Here is a 21,703-nt window from a genome sequence, read left to right as displayed (position 1 = left end):
CATGACTAGTTGGAGGCAGGGTAACTAAAGCTGTAGCGCTCAATGGGCTCTATTCTCCCTCGGTACTCTCTTATGTGGAGACCTTCTGAACAAAAAAATATTCAACGATAGCGACGCAAACCCCGTCTGAAGATCCATCGAAAGATGGTCCGAAATGTACAGTTCCTGAGGATCATCAGCTGAAACGAGCCACACATTTTAAATGCTGGATACTCCTACGTCAGCGCTTTGTACCAATGACGCGCGTCGCTTTTCTGATGTGAAATCCAGACAGAAATACACAACGAATACACTGATCGGGTTGAATGTCAATGAAAGGCCATGTTTCTCTTTGTCGAGCAGTGATATTAAATTTATTTAGAACAACACGGTTGTAGTTATGTGGCCGTCTTTGCTTTAACATGTGTCATTCAGATCTTATTAATTTATTGTCTCTTTTAAATAAGTTTAGCTTTGTTTAAAACCGTTATAAGGCGACACTTGCATCCTTAAGCAATGTTGTCGTGTTCACAGATTTTTGATCAATAGGTCATTATGTTATTAGCACCAAGAGGAAGGATGTCCAAAACTATGGAAATAAGACCCCAAAACTGGACGAATGAGATGCTCCTTTGTGGCCTGTTTGCTTGTGTGTGTGTGTGTGTGTGTGTGTGTGTGTGTGTGTGTGTGTGTGTGTGCATGTGTGTGTGTTCATAACGTGCCTCTGTGAGTGTGTGCTTTAATGGGCAGGAGTACAAGTGTAGATAGGTGCGTATCAGCACATTCTTTCAGTCGCGTGACACACAGACAGCAACAAAAAAAAAAGGACCGAAATTGGCAAATTTTGAAAGTTTTCCATAAGTCGATAAAACAAAAATGGGAAGATTTAACTTTATGTCTATGCATGGATATGGGCCACTTGCCTTTGGTGCTCTTCTTGGGAAAGAGAGGGCCTGTTGTTCAATAGAAACACGAGAGACATAAGGCGTCGCTTCAGCGCCTGCCAACGTTATAATAATAATAAATAACAGCATAGGTCACCAAATGGAAGTACAAGAACACCTGTCATGGACGAGACTAACGAGATCTGCCAGAGCGAACGCTGTGGTTGAGTAGCGTGACTTTCATGCCGCGTCGCGATTAATTTCTTTTCACGGGAACGCCCGACTATAAAAGCGGTTCTTTCACTATCGCTTCGTCATGAAATAATGCAAAACAACGACGTCAGCACATGTGATGTTTTTCTGCTGCCGGCTTACACTCCTCAAATGACTGCGCCGACGTTGCTACACAGTGACCGCTTCGTAGAAGAAACCGATCCCAAACCACCATCGCCACCTGAACTAATAGACAACAGTTAGGCCTGGGGTAAGACCCTTGTTAGTTCAGCTTGCTAGCTGTAGGTTTAGGCTATGTTCATATATATTAGCTCTCGCAAAACCACCCCCCCAAAAAACACACAGTGCTATCTGGCAAATAAGCAATCTCAGAGTTAATCAAGGTTTTAACTAGAAAGGTGCAGATCTCCATCAGCTGTGTCGGCAACGACCACTGCTGTATTGATTGAAGGAATACAACCCACAATTGGCAATTCGACATTATGTTATTCCAGTGCCCCCCCCCCCCCCCCCCCACTGTGTCTCTGCTGCCTTATCACTAGCGGGAGTCAGCCGGTAGTCAATTGCAGTACAACTCAACACAACAGGCAACGAAAGCTGTTGTGAGAAAGTGTGAGAGTCACCGCAACCACAACAGGTCCTTGAGCATGCAGAACATAACTTGCCGCCCCCCCAAAAAAAATATGACGCAGTTTTGCTGCAGCAGAATGTGAGATTAGCCATGGACAGACACAGAGGTGCACACTCACGCACTCACACACAAACACGGCCGATTGCGTGATCGTCGTCCTTGCAGAGAAAACAAGAATTCATTGTTAATTCGTTGTCCGATCAAATCAAGCCGACCAAATGCCGTGAGCGTTTTTTCCCACAACATTACCGGGCGAAGCTGAGAAGCTCGAGTGTGGATTCTTAACCTGAGGCTAACTGAGGCGTGGCGCTGTGGAAGCCGCGGGCATTTCAACCCCTCGGCTGACACAAAAGAAAGAGAAAAACATGCCTTTTCACTGACGTTCATACGATGTAGGTTATTTTCAAGATGTGTCGAGACATCACTGATTTCATCTTTGTAACTATTGTACACAACTGCATGGATGTACTGCGTAGCAGCTCATTACCGGTTCTTGCTCTCTGACCTCCGGGGGCGATAAGTAAGCCTACTAACTGTGCATGGTACAATTGTTTTCCCAGGAAAAACTCCGCGATTGTACTTCCTACTCTGATCTGTGAACGACGTTGCTTGGTTTTATGTTGGCTACACGAGATTGAGGAGAAAAAAAGGGTGGACAAGCTAAAGGATCTGTGAAATGCAAAGTGTCATGCTGGAACCAAAGGTTACAGTCACCTTTAACACTCACTGTCAAAGCCAAAATGATTTGTTCACTGGTATGTTTTTGATACCAATATGCAGGTTACCGTTAAAATGACGTACATATCAAAGACGTGGCTTCCAGTCTCGTGCTGGACGGGCTTTGTTTGTTTTTTCTCGCCCAAACTCTTCGGGCAGAGATGAAGACGTTACAAAAAACCAGGAAAACATAACTGTGAAAATCTGATTCTGATGTCTGTTTTTTTTCTATTCTGTTCTACTCAAGGAACGAACACTGCAAGTACCCGGGTGTATCTTATGTAGAGTCGCAAGCCATTTACTACGCGGGTCATCTCCACTGGCTTTTCTTATTTTAAACAATGTGCATATATATATATATATTCATATAAATCAGATGTCAGGGATTTCATGTAGACATTGGTTTGCATGTATGTAGATAATATGTGTATGTAAAGATGCCAAATTTGATTCATATATTATAATGAACATAAGCCTCAAAGTGTAAATAGGGGATGGAGAAGGGCCCTGCAGTCTCTTAAACTGGGGGTCCGGCCATTCATCCAACCAGCGGGGGGGGGGGGGTTGAAGATTTATCTCTGTGTTATTTCAGCTTCTGACTGCTGGCTTTGAAAGTGTTTCTATAAATGTTTCCTATTACAGGGTTTTAGTGCAGAACAGGTTCCAGGTCCGTAGCTTCGCTCACTGCAGCTGAAGTCCATTTTGCTTCAGCTCCTTTTAAGCTGAACTCATATCTTAAAGGTATTCCACAGCCGTAACAGTAATGGTCATTACAGCGGACCGTTATCAGGTAGGCGCCAACAATGGCGTTGTTGGGGACACTATAATCCAAGTGGGACATGTAATCTATCATGGTGTTATTGTATATATGCAGCTTCTATGAAGGTGACTGTTTCTACCTCCCAATTAATAATGGAATGTATTTGTGACTGTTGTCTGAATATGATTTGGAGATGTGCAGGATTTAATATCGAGACATCGAACGTATCAGAAGTGTTCGATCTGCTTCATTGCAGATAAGTTAAAGCTCCGGTACGTCAGAGCTGTGCGTGAAACAGCTCGAGCACCAGCAACCGTCACTTGATCTTGCGCCAAGGAATCCCCGTTTGTCACCTGCACAAGTTTGTCAGCACTTTTGTTAAACACGCTTATCGGAACTCTTTACTTTCTAAAATCTTACCTGTCAAGATGCAGCATGACAAAAGACTTCCTTGATCCCATTTGAAACATTGAGACTGCATCAGCGGAAACATTTCATATGCAGTATGGGTCTGAATTATGTGATAAATCCTATACGTACTCTCTCTATATGCGTGTGCTTATCCCCCTGTCAATGCAGTTAAATGCGATCGGGGGGGGGGGATGCAACTAGAATCTGATCGCAGCCGCAGAGCTGCACGAATCCCTATTCTACTTTTGTCTGAAAAGAAAACTGTCCTCAGGAGATTTGCAATTTCAGAATGCCTTTGTTTACGCTGACACATACAAATGCAAATACATACATGCCAAAAGTTTTGCAGCAGCCCCCCCCCCCCCCCCCTAGTTTCGAAGACACAAACAAGGCAGAATGTGAAGTGGTGTACATATATGTTGATACATATATATTAAAAAGTAGATCTATATATATATACATATATAGATTTTGAAATATTATTATAACATTATAATTATTATTGTTGTCTGTGAAGCTTCAGATGCATTGTGGAAAATGTTTACATATTTTGGTAATTTGTTTTGTTTAAAAAATATTGGGGATTGTATGAAAAGTGGTAAATATCCAAGGGCCCATCATTTGTTCCGGGGTATAATGGAATGATAAATAAATATAATTCAGGATTCCATGAATGAGAATATCACTGCTTGTGTCTTCCCTTTCTTTGGTTGTGTTTATAGTTACAGTAGAGCACGACGAAACCAAGGTAAGCGCGCCCGATTGGCTAACTAGCAGCTGCTGCGCTGCACTGCCGTCATACGGCGCTCGCAGCTGAAAACGCCGTTCTGACCGCCGGCTTTGTCGCGGAAGCGTAGCAGCCAGATCGTTATGTTTAACAAAACGCAAGTTCAAGCCAGAGCTTGTTGGATTAATATACACTTGAACGAATTAAAAATGTTCACTCTACAAATCGTTTTAACACCTGCTGGACTAAACCCACGCACCACTTCCGCTGTTGTTTGCGCTGTTAGCGCTGTTAGCACCGTGAGCTGCAAGCCGCCGGCTCAGCCGTCGCCATGTTGAGAGGCAACAGAAATGTTAGGATTTGTAAATGGACTTGTACTTTTCTAGCCTTCCGACCACTCAAAGCACTTCAACGCTACATGTCATTCACACCCATTCACGCACCGCAGGAACAGTCTATGTTAGCAATTAAGTGTCTTTCCCCAAGGACACATCAGCATGGACTAGCGGAGCTGGGAATCGAACCGACGATCCTCTGATTGAAGGACGACCCGCTCCACACAGTCGCCTCGGGAGCATTTCAATCCGCATTTCAATCCCGACTGCATTCCTATTGCCTCTCAGTGGCTCTCGATACGGCTCCGCTTGAGCTTGCTAGCTAATGGCACTAACAGCGCTAACAGTGCAGACAACAGGAAAAGTGCTAACAGCGCTAACAGTGTTCATCTGGGCGCTACGCTTACGCAACGACTCCATCTGTTGGTACGCCGTTATTTGCTGTAACCACCGTATGCTAACGCAAGTGTAGCGCGGCGGCCGTGAGCTAACCAGTGGGGCATGCTAACATGCACTAAAAGCTAAAATGGCCGGCTATGTCAACAAAGCAAGGAGAAGCTCCGATAACAACACAGAGAGAGACTTTATTCTTTGCTCGGGTAGACATTACTCAACTATATCTTTACATGTAGAATAGTTGTGTGACGATATATTAATGCTGTGAATCCTGTATGTTGCACCTTTAACGTGCAGCCTGAGATGGCAATCCATCCAAAAGTTGTCAAGATCTTAAACAACTAAAGATCTGCAAGATCAGAAGTCAGGGGATCACTGAAGTCCGTAGGCAAATTAATATATGGACATAATTTCATTGCAATTCAAATCATCAAAGGAGAAAAACATCCAGGCTACACAACAACGTTGGCTGTCCATAAATCAGCCAAGCTGAAACCACCACTGAGTTGTGAAGGCGACGCACAGATGCATCAAATGGACTCGATACGTTTTGAAAATGCAAGTCAAGCCAAAGCTTATTGAATTAGGATACACATGAACAGCCTGCAAACCTCATTTTAATGTCTGCTAGACTAAACTCCAAGAATATTCAACCCTTGTTGTCATACCGGCCATCAAAAGATCCTAATGTGCTTTCAATGTAACCTACAAAATCCACATTCCTCATTACTGTGCAAAAAAATGCGTTCAAAACTTAATCTAAAGCTAATATGAGGCTTCAGCAGTCTGAGCTGGCCAAAGCAAGAGGATATCTTTTTAGAGTAAGATTCTCTCCGTGGAGGGATAGTAAAACAGAGAGGGATTTCAGGACTAAACCGACTTTAACTTTGCAAAACGCCCACGTTATTTGTCTGATTTAGACTTCTGAAGCCAAATTAGATTCAGATAAACTCTGGAATGTGTTTTTTTTTTTTTTTCCCCCCCGCAGAATGAGGCCTGTAGATTTAGTCCTCCATCACTTTCATTGAAACCTTATTTGCAAACACACACACACACACACACACACACACACACACACACACACACACACATGCTGTGTCTTGCTGGGATCTCTTAGCTGGCACCTGTGTGCATATCGAAGAGAAACGGGCAGCAAGCCGCAGAATAGAAAAGAAAAAGTGATAAGAGTCCCTCCGTTTTTCATTAATAATCCCTTATGCGAAGATAAACCATTAAGCATTACATAAAAGGCTTTAGCGCAAAATGACATTGAATGATACTTAGTTTTAATCTTAATCCTTAATCGCCAATTCCACACGACGTATCTGACCTTGAACCAAACCACTTCATTCATCAAAGTCGCGTTGAGAAAAAGTAGATCCGCTGCAGTTTTCTGTTTTCGGGTCTACACCTTTTCCCCCACTTGCTTTGCCCCCCTTGCACACCTGGCCTGTTATAGGAACCCCCCCTCCCCCATGCATAGGTCAGGTGCGCCGCATGCAAACAGACGGACGCGGTCTGGCTGCGGTGTCCCCGCTGAACGCCATCTGCCAAAAACATCTACGCTCGGGCAGCTCTGCAGCAGAGCGGGGTTTCAGACTGCAGCAGCCAAGCATATGTCTTCTGTTACGAATCAGTGTGATTGACATTCAGAGCTGTACTGGGGTTTCTACTCACATGTAAATGTGTTAAAGTTGTCACACAAGGGGCCTCATTTACTAATAAATAGAAGATTTATTAGATTGTTACCAGCAAGGAATCACTGTAATTTAACAATGTATTGGTCTCATCTGTTTCAGCACAAAGGAACCGATACGACGAATTATTATTGATGAAACATCGACAAACATTGGTCTCATGTGTTAAAGACATTTTCTTAACCCAATCCATCCGTTTTTTTCTGAGATACCCGGTTCTTTGGGTATCATCCACCACCGAGTGTTACCGGTCCGATACCAGAGTCTAGTTAATAATCTGTACGAGTGACTGCGTGGAAGATGACTGGGATCATTCTTTTCATGTGTAATGCGACGTCAGGCTTAGCTTAAACAAAGTAAAACAAGTAAATACATAGAGGTAAGTGCACTGAATTGGTATTTAATAAAACAATGGATTCTGATAACAGATTCAGATATTTGAATCAGTACCAGTCCGCTATCCCAAATCAGTGTCAGTAGTGGTGCATCTCTAACAACAATATATACAGTATATATATACAGTATATATATATATATATATATATATATATATATATATATATATATATATATATATATATCTATATATATATCTATATATAGGTGTTATATAGGTGTTAAATAGGTGTTTAAATGTCTGTCTTGGTAGAACAGTATCTACCAGTATCCATCACGAAACTAGCATTAGGAATGACTTTAAATCCCAGTTAATATGTAGAATGGGTTTGGTAGGTGAGTAAGACGATAATAACGATTAAAGAGCATTAATACCAGCACAGCAAAAGCTGGAAAGGGACACTAATCCTATTCAGTGTCGGAATTGTGAGCGTATTTGATTCTGGAGAGAGAAAACATACTGAGGCAGATAATCACGAATGAATTAACACAGCTGTGCACATTTTACATTTGATAAATAACCAATTTCCTTGTGTACACAGGCAGTTAAAAGCCTGATAACATGCATTCAAGTGACCAGTTACAAATAATTGAGTTAAGTTGTTAAGGTTTTGGTGGCTGGGATGTTCATGCTGTCATTTTACAATCTCCCTGCTTGTAACATCGTTCTGTGTCACGGATTATCCTCTGTTTTTTTAACTTGATCTAATATTTAATCTATTTATTTATTATATCTCCTGCGTTCTGATCTTTCTTGGACCTCATTCCACTTGTCTAAATGGGAAAAATGCGTCCGTCTGGACCGAAGCCAGGCCTTTCTTTGTCCTCAAAAAAAACAAAAAACCCCAGTTAATTTAGAATGACTGTCTGCGTATTGCATTGAACCAAATTGCACTACATTGCCAATATAAATAGTTTTGTCTGTGAACATTAAGATCCTATCTCTCGTACATGAATCTGCCACTCTCCGGCACAGGATATTAGTGTAATCTAATTCTCCGTCTGGCAGAATAGGGAATTAGATTACGCGTAATTCAAATATACAACCGCATCACGGTGCAAGCTGCAGGGGAGCTGGTGGACATGAGCTCCCCTGATGATTTGTGAAATTTTGTGGGGGGGTGTGTCTGCAAAATGTAATATTATATATTGCAATGCATCTCCATTTCTATGTATCGTCATCGTATCAGATCATATGCAAAAAAAAATAGGCTGTTATTGATGTATGATTCATGCATGAGGGCGTTTCATCACTAATTCACTTTAATACAGATACTGTCATGCATGCTAGCCTGGGTGCAATATCAAAAGCTTCACTCACTTCAACTCAGAGAAGGAAAAAAAAAAAAAAAAAGAGAGATTATCATAGTGAAATGCCGAATCGCCATTATTCATTTCTCTCGCTTTGCATTCATATATGTCAAAAAGAAAGTGTGCAATCATTAAAAAAAAAAAAAAGCTCATCATCATGTGTGCTCAATCTTCGCCTCAGAGGAGTTTTATCGTGGATTTTTCTTGTGCCTGAGACACGTTATGTCTTGACATGTTTTCCCACCAGACGTCGAGTGTGCCAGACTTTCTTAAATCACTCCATACCTTCCCTTGCTTTAATGATAAAAACAGGGGCAAGGCTCAATGGTGACCAATGATTAGGATTTATCAAACAGCTATCGCGGTCTAAACATTGCGCAATGGCCAGCAGTAATGAAAAGTTTAGTGTGGTTTCATGGTAAATGGGCTAAAATATGCAAAACCACCAGTGTGGTACAGATAAGTGAACCAATCTAGAGCTACAGCTGCGATAACAAGCCCAGCGCCTCAGGCAGTGAAGTAAACTTGTACAGTGAACTGAGCCAACGGCTGAGTTATGGTCTGAGAGAGCTGCAGTCCCCGGTTTCAACTCCTTAAAGACCATCTCTACTGATTTTAAGATCAAGACGAATAATTATGGGACTTGTAAGTACTACCCAGTTACTTACAAGTCAAGTTTAAGAACAAGTAAAACCAAAGCACCTAAATAACTGAAGAAGAAAGCTACAGAAGACTTTGGAAAACAACTCCATACTTGTTTCATTGCTGCTCCTTAAGTAGTACAAATCGTCTCAACTATTTGCTCAGCCAACAATAATCGTACACTTATGCTTCTTATGATTCTGGGAAACCATCCCTAAAATCTGTGTCTCTTTCTATGATTTATAGAAATAGAATAGGAGTAGAACAGACACTGAAGAGTTTTCTGTGGTCAAAATGGGGATTGTTGTTATGGTTGACAACGCGTGTTAGCGGGGCCGTAAAGTGCGGACTCAGCTCCGGAGACGGATGGCTAGCTAGTTAGCTAGTTAGCTAGTTAGCTTGTCCTTCTCCAGAGTGATGAGGGAGAGAGGAGGAGGGACCGTTAGACCACCATCCTGCTGTTCGGCTTATTGTCTGTACCCAGTGTAGCATTAAAGCACGGTGGAATTAACAAGCTAGCTAACTAGCTAGTTAGCTAACTAGCTTGCTAATTCCACCGTGCTCACATGCTACACTGGGTACAGAACAAAGTTGCAAAAACCGAGCTACTGTTGCTAATGAACATGACATTGTTGTATCGTGTGATTTCAATGATTCGAGGGAAAGGAGAAGACGTGGCTGTGTGTACTTTTTATGATCTCAGAACAAAAACAGCGCTGTACTTCAGGCTTGAACAGTGTAGATAATGACGTTAGAGTTTGAGGAACAAAAGCCACATTATTCTAGATTTTTGGGCACAGTGGTGCTTTGAGCTAAATGCCAACTAATTTTCATCATCTTATCATAACATTTCCTAATTCGCCTAAACATTATCTGGTCATAAACCAAAGTGACACATTAAAATGTTGACCTTCTGGTGGTGCTACAAGAAAGGTCGCGGGATCATCAAAGTAATTAGGATTTGTCCTCTGGGCACCATTATCTGAATAAGATAATGTCATTAACAAATTTCACGGCAGTGCATCCAATGGTTGTCATTTCAATCCGGACCAAAGTGGTCGACCAACCGACCAACATTGCCAAATCCTGGAACCGCGATGCTCGGCGAGTTTCACGCCGTTATTATCTCTACCAGGAGGATCATGCAATCGGTCGCGTACGACCGCGAGAGTGAGCGTGCACCACCGTGTCTGTCCATAGCTAATCTCACACTCTGCTAGCGATAACACAGCTGAGTGCAACGGCAAACACCAGCTGCTATACTGTGCTGCCAGAGAGACGCAGCGAGGTAAACAGTGTGCTTGGCGATCAGCTAACAGAACCATAAGCGCACACACACACACACTGCTGAGTACCTCACCGCAACTCCGCCGCTGCTACGCAGGCAGACAGCTTGGCAGGTTCAACTTTGTTTATTGCAAGATTTTATGAAACGTCTGAAACGGCGACTTGGAGTGAATTGCTTGCATACATCGCCGCTTGTTTTTGAGTTTGAATGGCGTTGTGTTTTACGACGCTTTAACCGTGGTCGTTGCAGACACACCTGGTGAGGTCTGGATTTCTACTGAGTGCACTTTTCTCGTACTATCACTGGTTTTGCTTAGATTAGAAGGATTACATTTTAGCCAGTTTTTCAGAATGTTTTTCCCAAACTAATCTAAAAAAGAAATGTGTTTCTTGCCTCTTAATGTCATATGAAAGCTGTTGCAGCTACTGACTCACTGTTATTTAAATAGGAAAAAAAGTAAATTCGCACAACTAATTACATTTCTGGGTGCAGCAAGGATTCCTGTCTCCACATTAGTGGGATCTTTTCTTTTTTTTTTTAATTAAAATTACAATTGTGCTCTTTTTCATATCCAGCCGTAAGAAACTTCCTAATCCTGTGCTTTTAATATAACCCTCTAAGTGGTATTCATATGGGTATTGTGTCATCACTCTACATTATTGAATGATTGGGCATATTATCCTCACATGTGTATTTTCAATAACCCAGTTTACCATAAAGCTTTCTTACACTAAACCTGAGGAAGATCATTTGTTATTGAGCTGCTGTCCATGTGGAATAAAAGAAGATGACCTCGTGTGTTTTGCTGATATTATCTTTTTCTGCAGATTACTGACACCAAGCACCTGCAAAGAGATGATCCGATGCACCTGAGCCTCCTGATGATTGCCTGCCATATATCATCATACACTCAATACTGATGCCTGGGAAATTGCACCAGGAATAATTTCACAACAATCAACTCATGCCTTTAAAAAAACAAGCAGTATTTGTAATGGAATGGTGTAATAATAGCACATCGGCGTCAGATGTGATTATCCAAATATCATACTGTATTCAAACAAGGAAGGCATTTTTAGTGATGACAATATGCCCCTGTGTGACGGCCCATCACTCTAATCGGTGAGTCCTACACTTTAATCCGTCTGGATGACACTTGGTATAGATTTGTGGTCCCTCAAATTACATCCTGTTGACATTTATCATCAACCTGATGCTTCACCTGGAGACATCAGGTAAGAAAAATGTCAGTTCATGACGAGTGGCCTTAAAAAATAGTGACCAAACTCATCCCTCAGCTGTACCTAACAAAGCTAAACGTTAGCCGAAGCATGCTAACGTGCTAATATCAGCGGTATTGTGTGAAATGGCTGAGCCTAAGTGCATTTGCATTTGGTCAAAGTTGAGCAAAGTCTGACATTATGTAGACCTGAGTTTGTCGAGCTCAGCGTGGGTGGTTCTAAAAAAAAAGGCCACCGTACAGATTTCAATTTAGTAAAACAACATGAGGGCAGACCGGCGTGTAAAACGTAGACCTCTCATTTATTTGCAGAGAAGCAGTCCACACACTCCCGGTATTATTTCCTAATGTGAACTCTGTACAGTACCACAAAGTCAAAACTAAGAGAAATGGATTTCCAGCACCGTGAATCCCTCAAAGTAGCCTCACTGCTCCATTTCTCATCTTCAGTTTGACCTTTTTCCGCCGGATGTTGTGACGTTGTTGGACGTAAAGAGTGACGTGAGTAAAAAAATACTCTGCAGTACGGATCGTAAAGCTCTGTGTAGCTCTGCTCTAAAATGAGTAGCATGTCCACCGTAGACTCATAGCCCACTGCAGTCTTTAGTCTCACAAGCTGGATGCAAGGAAAGCAGTGTTTTCTTATCGGATACAGTTCTCTGCTGTAAATCTAAACCTCGAGGCTGCTCGAGCCAAAGTAGCACTCATCTATATAAACAGATGTAGAGTCTGGAGTCAACGGGACACGAGTTTGGTATGAAAATGGAACCCGTTTGTAGTCCCGAGTAGTATCGAGTGTTCAGGTGAGAGCAGGCCTTGGTGGAACAGTCCGTGTGGAGAGCGAAAGAGGTGGAAAAAAATGCAATCTGAGAACAAACTACCGGCTATCGCCAGACGATGAATCCGCTTCCGATTGGTTTAAAATCAGCTGCTCGTGAAACAACCCGGTCACACACACACACACACACACACACACACACACACACAGATGAAAGGAAGTTGACCTGGATCTCTGCTGGTTACACCGAAAACCCCAGCTATACGACCCCCTCGTCCCCAGAGGCCTCTCATCACCAGACCGATAGCCGATGGGCTCCGACATTGAGGCAGCAGAGTCTTACTTCTTTTTTCTTTTTTTTTTTTTTAAATCCACATCCACAAAGGGAGAGTAAAAGAAACCGGACACAGAAGGGAGTTCTCTGCCTGGTTTTCTCGAGGCAGAAGTAAGAGAGAAAGCGTGTGACTTTGTCGTCGACTAATCACGTTACATTTTGCTGACCTTGCGCACCCAGCTGACATTCCTTCAGGGTGGATTTAATAATCTGAAAAGTACAAATTTAACTGGATTAAACGTTTAAGCTTTAAGAACATCTTAAAATAGAGACTAACGTACACAAATAGAGTGTGTGTGTGTGTTGTATCTATGTGTGTGTGTGTGTGTGTGTGTGTGTGTGTGTGTGTGTGTGTGTGTGTGTGAAGGATCTTAAGAGGAAAGAGTCTATGATTTAAGACAGTTTCATAAATATTTAGCCAACATTAATAGGGGCTCATGACAGAATGAAGTCCGTGGTTTACGTAACAGTCAGTAAAGGTTCAGATTACGAGTTCTTTATCTTATTTCGGTGATAAAACAAGCACCATTTTCACTTGTTCTCGTGTGTTTTTCTTTTTACCTCGAATGTCTTTGCCACAGCGTTCCATCAAGCACCTCCTACAGTTAAGCAAAGTCTGCATCCTTTTCACTAAGCCTGTATCCTTCACGGAGTCGCGTCCAAATCCTGCTCAATCCTCCGATAGATCAGTCAGCGCTCCACTTTCTGTGAGCTACACCTCCAACACTTTGCTCAGAGACGCTCGACTAATTCTGATAGTATTCAGCCAAACCTGATGGGTGTTTCCCCACAATAACACTCAGTGTTTTGTTAAGATGTGATGACCTGACCTGGTTATAAACCCACTGTATTTACTTTGACTTGATTAAAAAGCATTCCTTCTGTTTGTTTATCCAACATACCTGCCTCCATCTCTTTAATAAAGCTTTAGATTATATCAAATTATTCCCAATTTACAGGGTATGTTTTTTTTGTATCAACAGTGTACCAGTACAGTACGGCACATACATGTACAGTAGGTGAAAGGGAACAAGATGTGAAGCTAATGAGCCACAGCGCAGTACTTCTAGGTCCCTCAAGAATGAGCCTGGATTAGCTGCATCCTGTGCATGTAGGAAGTAGAGACTAAAAATCACAGTGAAATACCGTGTTTTAAACAACAAGCACGCCTCAAACTCAAAATACCACCTTTGTCTTTTGCACGATGGTTAGAACACCCTTAGAACTGAATCACGTCTCGATGCATTATTGAAGCTATTAAACTTAATTGCGACTGCTCCAAAGATATGTTGACACGAGCAATAGCAATTCCAAGGAAAACCAGATGCAGATCCATCCGCTGAGGTGTTATTGGAGCAGGTATCCAGATTGTTACTCAGTGGTTTATGGATTCGTGGTATTTACTGGAGTCAGGCGCGCCGCGTACAGTGATCTTTGTCACTCGGATGACCTCACACATGCGGTCTACTTTCGCTGGATTTGTACACGTGGCTGAAGCGTGGAATTTACATTGTGTGTGGAGCATTTTGAACAACATATTTATTCATAGCAAAGAATAACATTACAGCATGCGACAGGAGGAAGGAATTGTTGTCCGACGCTATTCAGAAATATGGAGGGATGCACAGGACAACAATTCCTGTGTGGTAATAACAAAATGTATTAAAATATAGAAATGAATATTCTAGCTGGCTGCTCAAACAGCAGCAGATATGTTGTGGACGTTACAGTGGTCATAGGTGGACAATCTCAATTTAAATGAGAATGCTACAGACTTCACAGTCAATAAGTGGTGTTAGTCATTGCCCATTATCGAGTTGCATTGTGGGAAGTGTCTGTCTTTCAAAGCTTTGTAGGTCTAAAAGTCAGGATATTGCGGCGTCTGCTGCATGGAATGTTTTTTTTCTATTTCCTCTCACAAGCAAACCCTGTTTCCTAAAAAATTATGTTTAAAGACAAATGAGTTTTGAAGGAATCGCAATGGCACCCAAATTATATTTATGAACATAGTGAGAAAACCTCAACCAACATCAAGCAAGAGCTTCAGACAAACCACAACTGTGATCAATCTCCTTCAAATCACTTCTTAAAACACTTTTTTTACAGACTGGCTTTTATGTGATGTTGTCGCTTTTCTGTCTTATTTGTATTTGTTGATTTTACAAAATTATTTTACTAATGTTTTAGTTTATTTTTATCGTTTCGACTGTCTCACTGAGCTTTCTGTTATTGTTATTGTCTTGCTAAACTCTGTTTTTAAAGGTGCTAAATAAAGTTATTATTATCACTTTTAGCGTGCTGTATTTTGTTCTTGTCTACTTGTGTTTTGTGTATTTGTATCTGTGTATTGTCCCTCGTTATGTCGCTGTTTTTGTTGGGAACTTGCGATGTAAATTCCTGCTAACAAGTTTACAGCGTGCGTTTCTATGCTGATGATCATTAACATGCTGTGGTTAAACACAAACGCATAAATAAAATGTTGAGTGAGAACTAGTTCATTTGTTTTCTTACAGCATTATTGAACTTTGTGTCCTGTAATGTAATTTCAGTTGATTTCCTTTGTGGGCTCATTCATTCAGAAGGTATCTCTAGATGTACACGTGAAGATGAAACGCATTAGATCATTAAACACCGAGATAAGGCGGGTACCTCTCCCATGATTTCACATAGTATTGATGAAAGTGAACCGACGGCAGCAGATGGGCGATACAGGTGCAGATTAAAAGGTCTCTGTGGATCATGGTTTTATGTGGACCCTGGTCTTGCCTCCTGCTGTGGTCCAGCCTGACACCCACTGCTCCTATCTGTATTATTAGTCGTCACATCTCTAATGCTGATACCAGTTATTCTACTATATCCACTGCTGCTGTTATTACTAGTAGTCGTAGTGTTTCCATCATTATTAATCGTACTGCTCTCATGTTAGTCATGCTTCATGAGGCGTTTTCTGGTGTTATTTATTCTTTGTAATGTGTTGTTGTCTGCTGTACACTGTGCACTGTGACTATTGACAGCTGCTCCGAGTGAAGCGCTGAAGGCAGACGTGGCCCGGTCTCCTCAAAAGGAAACTCAACAAAACCGCAACGCCAATAACCTTTGAAGAGAGACGTGTTCCCTCCCAGAACAAAACACGTTGACCGCCGCAGGTCAGAGGTCAGAACGGATCGACGGAATATCACACGACAGGAAAACAAGTGACGCTTCCAGACAAGTTCATCACAATCAGTGGGAGCAATTTACTGTACTGCATCATCGCATAATCGTGTGTGTGTGTGTGTGTGTGTGTGTGTGTGTGTGTGTGTGTGTGTGTGTGTGTGTGTGTGTGTGTGTACGGAGGCCATTGCTGATCCTGCACCTTTCTTCACATCCGCATGTTAGAGCACTTCCACGTCCCCCTTCTGTTACCGTGACGGCACCATATGTCTCCCTCTCTGCCCCCCCCCCCCGCATACTGTTTTTGATCATATTTGGGATGTGATGTGTGTGTATATATATATATATATATATATATATATATATATATATATATATATATATATATATATATATATATATATATATATATATATATATGTTGTTGTTAACATTATTCGGGTTTGTGACATCTTTATGATTTGAGACAGAACAGCAGCGCTTCTTCATTTGGTTTCTCATAACCAGCTTCATCTCCAGGGTTCTTGAAACTAGGATGTGACATTTTTATGTGCAAACAGATACAAGAACAAGATATTCCACCGAAAAAAAGCTCCATCATAAGAGAGACAGCAGTGTGTGTGTGTGTGTGTGTGTGTGTCTCTTTCTGCTGTGGGTCTGTCCTTAGGAGGTGAGATCTGAGACAGAAAGCCTCTTCAGAGGGGCGCCAAAGATCACAGGGGGGGGGGGAGTCGGGGCAAGTATAACTAAATACTTGTATTTTTTTTGGGGGGGGGCTTAGATTCTCTTCCCTGGAATGACACAAATTGAGGACGACCTGCTGGACATTGTGTTCTATGTGTGCCATTCATCACACGTGAAGATATTTCAAATGGGATTTCAGAGTAATCCGGAGGGGAGCCGCCCCATTGGCTGCTCAAGTCTTTATGTTCTCATCTCCATTCAACACCACATCCTTCATTCATCCTCATTCCTGCGTCCTAGTACATCAAACACCTCTCCCAGCGCCAAACGAGGTACAGCGGCACCACGCAAAGAGACGGTAGATCTAGATTCCCCCCCCCCCCCCCCCGATCTGTCTTTTTTCTTACAGTCTGGAGGAACCATCCTCTCATTATTATGCGATAGTGAACGGATAAGGCCTCCAGCTGTCACACGGCCTGCAGTTTATCTCCCTATGGGGATATATAGGTTCTGAGACACTGTGGAGCAATTCCTCAGGTCCTAATCTCTCTCCTCGCTCATCAAGACACCGATTAGAACGACGCGTCCTTACTTTTTTTGGCGGGACACGTCCATCGTCACGCTCGTCTTTGGCTCAGCTGGAGACGCCAAACACGTCGGTGACGTGAAGGACGAGGAAGGGCGGCGGAGTGTAGAGATCTGTTGAGCGAGAGACAATTCATGGGAATCGGGATCCCGACATGTTTTCATGTTTGTTGAAGAAGTGCACATCGATGCTTCTCGGATCTTTTGTTGCGGTGGATCCGTGCCAATATCCAACAATCGCGCGCTAGAGTTGTGTTCGTGTCCCAAACTGTTGTTGTGAAGTTCCGTTCCAGACATTTTTTTACGTCACTTAATTAGTTTACATACTTATTTTAAGCCCAACCGTGACACCTCTCCAAGACCTAACTAAGTGCTTTTGTTGCCTGAACCTAACCTATTAAATAGTTCCTGTGGCGGCGGCCATTGATTTTACACATTTACGTGCCGCCACCACATGAAGACGTCTAGTCCATTCACGTGTCTCTGTGACATCACGTCAGATTGACCGTTTGTTTGGTGGGAGTGCACAAGGAAATGATGATGAAGGAGGCTGCAAGCTAAACATTGCATGATATAAAATATTCAAATAAATTTGATTTGCAAATGTTCTTTTTTTTGAGGAAAAATGCATTCAACATGATGTAATGTGTAATTGCCGTTTTTGAAAAGCTTAAGTGTATAAATAATGAAATTAGTGATTTCTGAACATTGACCTGCTTCAGTTTAAAAATAACAAATAATTAATTTTCTGAGCTCATTTACAAAAGTTAAGACTATTAGGAAGTCAAAAGCTTTATAACCACAAAAGTATACATTATGCAAACCCCGGGATCTATCCTAACTAATTATACATCTAAATGAATGATATAGTACACCACACATTATAGCATTTACTGAAGTAATACGATTAAATAAAGAATACTAATCTGACAAGCTGCTAAGCCTGGTCATGGATCTAGAACAAGCCATTCAAACTTTCAAAATAATATTAATAATGCTGATAATCTCTCTCTTTATGTACACTGTGTATACTATGTGGGGTTTAGTTATGCAGTTTAATGTTCACACAGGACCGCAAACTCGGCACAGAGCAAGTTGTTGAATGAAAGGCAAAGCTGGTAACGCCGTCATAACCAACAAGGGAGCGGAGATGCACAGACTCTAAATCAAAGCGAGCAGGATGTGAGACCATCTGTTACCTCACCTTCAAGAAAAGGTCTTCAAGACGGCCGCAGACCACGACAAACAAATCCAGCGCTGCGCGATCGTCTGCCTCGTCCCGTCTGGATCGATAACACGCTTCTATCAACACAGATGAATCTGCTGTCAGAGGCTTGTTATATTTTGTTATTAAAAAAAAAAGTTTTGCATGATGTTTAACAAAAGCATGAATTTTAATAATGCACAACTTACAGATGGTTGAAAAATTACAATTAATATTAAGTTAATTAAAAAAAAATATATGGAAAAACTCAGCAACTGTTATATATATATATATAACGGCCACCTTACGGAAAAACGTGCTCTAAAGAAAAGCGCAAACTCATCATTTTCTTTTGGCTTCACGCAGGACAAAGACGGAGGTCTGCTGGGTGAAGGTCCTGCGTAGTTGCACAGCGGTCGCTCCGTACACGACTTCAAAAGACCCTTTCATTCCCAGAGCGTCAAGTGTGGAGGCTTTGTCACGCCCCTCAAATGCTCTGGGAGTGTGAAATAAGATGCACATGGTGTGTGTGAACGGGTCAAACAAACACAGGACTTTCACCCAGCAGACCCGCGTCTGTGTCTTAAAGTGTCGCTGAGTCACTTTGAAGTCACGTCGGTGATGTTTTCTGTAACCTAACTACGTGGTTTCGTTGCCTGACCCTAAGCGAGTTTCTTTAGTTTGAATGCAGTTAATCACGTGTTTACTGACCGTAGCGGAGCATCAAGAAACCGACGGGCTGCAAAAAGCATTTCACTTTCAACGTATCCGTGTTTTGCAGAAACATAAAAATTCCAAGATTCATTTTTCTGCCGACTGGAGTGCTACAACCACACAAGATGAAATTCATTCTTAGATGTTACAGAGGAGCACAATGAAGTAGAACAGAAAGGGGGAGGGGGGGGGTGGAGAGATCCAGACCATCATGTTTCTATTTCCGTGCTCCGTGGTTCAACTACAAGTCCAACTGGAGTCACATCCACAAAGTCCATCTCTCCTCCTTCCTCCCTTTTGTGCTTTTCTCAATCGACCACTCTATTTCCTGCCAGCCCTCAATCTCCTACTCCCCGCCTCCTCCTCTCCTCTCCATCGCTCACTCCATTTCTGTGAATCACTCTTTTCTTTTTTTTTTTTTTAGCTCCATCTGTCGACGTCTTCCAATTATCTTCATCTCCTCCTAAGTTTCACTCGTTCCCTCTCATTTCCCATCATATTGCTTGAATTCCATTTCCCCCCCTCCTCTGCTGCTTCGCTGCACTTCATCGCATCATCGTGTCTCATCACTTTGTTGTATCAGCGACCGTCTCCCAGACATCGAGACACCCAACACACACACACACACACACACACACACACACACACACACACACACACACACACACACACACACACACACACACACACACACACACAAACAAACACACACTCACTGCTGTGTTCACACACTTCAAGGCTTTTAACTCTGGTGTGACCTCGGAGGGGAGTACGTATGCTCTCCCTTAGCACTTACATAACATGCATCTTATATAACAAACTTTTTTTTTTTCCTTTTATCTTTATCCGACATCATAATCAGCATAAAGTTCATATGATCAAAACCGATTTTCTTGCCTTTGATACCAAGAGACTGATTGAATCTCTTGTGATTCTATATGCTCTTCCTCATGGCGGCCCACATGTCACTCCATGACTTCTCCATGAGTACACGGGTGCACATTTCCAAGCCAATGCTTCATGTGTTAAAGCTGCATTCTCTCTAGTGTCCACCAGGGGGCGACTCCTCTGGTTGTATAGAAGTCTAGTCTAAAATGACTCTACTTCTCTCTTGATTTATTCCCTCAGTAAACATTGTAAACATGAGTTTATGGTCTCAATCTCTAGTTTACAGTCTTCTTCAATACAGCATGATGTTCATTTAGTACATTATGCTCCATTTAGAGTCAAACAGACCATAAAGCAGGGGATGCTTTAGGGGCGGGGCTTACTGTGATTGACAGGTCTCTACCACGGCGTTGTCCGGTCTGGGAGTTGTCCCTGTTTTTGTCTTCCAACTTTAACCCTTTCAATTCATGAAAATTAATTGTATTATTTTGGTCACTTAAAAATGCCCACCCTCCTGTGTCACTTCTGGTTGCCAAAAACCAAGATGGCGACGGCCAAAAACCAAGATGGCGACGGCCGTGGTGGAAATTAAGGAACCACAATGTTCCTGTAAAGCCGGATAGGTCTTTATTCACCGTTACAATCATTAAAAAGCAACGTGTTTTTACATTTAGAATACCTTCAGTAACTAGCGTAGCATAAAAGTGCTAACGCTAGTTAATGATGTGCTAACTACCGATGTTAGCTCCACAGGTTTTCACGTAGAAATTCAACATTTGAGAAACCTCTCCGGGTAACGAGTATCACAATTACACAACGTTTAACCATGACTATGGCTTCAGAACCACTAAACCAGCCTGACACATCAGTGATGATGGGAGTGAATTTCTTAAAATTTGGCACAAACGTCCACCTGGATTTAAGAATGAATTGATTAGAATTTGCTGGTCAAAAGAACAAGATCACTGTGACTGTGACTCACACGGGTTTGGCCATAACTCGAGAATTCTGACAGTGTAATAAGTCTAAGTATGAATCCAAGTGGCAAATAGCAGCGAGACACTCGTCCTTTAACCGGCATTGAAGTGACAAAAACCTGAATGGAACCAAGTTGGAGGAGAGGCGGAGAAGGTGTTTTATCAGCAACCATAATGCGGTGCAGTTTAATTAATTCTGGTGTCGAGGTGGTGATTTTCTGACCTTCTGGATCCGAGTGATGCCCACATGAACAGCTGATGATGATCAGAGGCAATACGTTTTCAGGTCGTCCGTCCGTTCTCCTGAACGCGATATCTCAGGAGCGCCTCGAGGGGAATTTCTTCAAATTTGGCACAAGTTAGACGGAATATCAGAATTTGTGAGGACCTCACAAAACCCATTAGGATTCATGTGTCAATTATGCTAATGTCACACAAATGTCTAATAGGATAAAATGATAAAGTGATGACGTTACACACACACACACACACACACACACACACACACACACACACACACCTCACAAGGTTTACATAAGATCAGGTGAATCAATGAATGATTGGCCATGCATGACAAAATATTTTTGATAAATGCTGATCAGAATAGTGGAGAAAAATATATTGTGCAATGTACAAAACTTGAATAAAAATGAGACCATGGTTAAGTGTTCTTAATAAAGCTGAAAGTTAGCTTGTAGTTTAGATGGAGAGACACAGTTCACTCGACTGACAGCGAGG

Source organism: Cebidichthys violaceus, unplaced genomic scaffold, assembly GCF_023349555.1.
Source record: "Cebidichthys violaceus isolate CVI_PGR_0920_01 unplaced genomic scaffold, fCebVio1.0.p SCAF_182, whole genome shotgun sequence".
NCBI classification, from domain to species: domain Eukaryota; kingdom Metazoa; phylum Chordata; class Actinopteri; order Perciformes; family Stichaeidae; genus Cebidichthys; species Cebidichthys violaceus.
The sequence above is the reverse complement of the archived record's forward strand: the minus strand, read 5'-3'. Positions refer to the sequence as shown.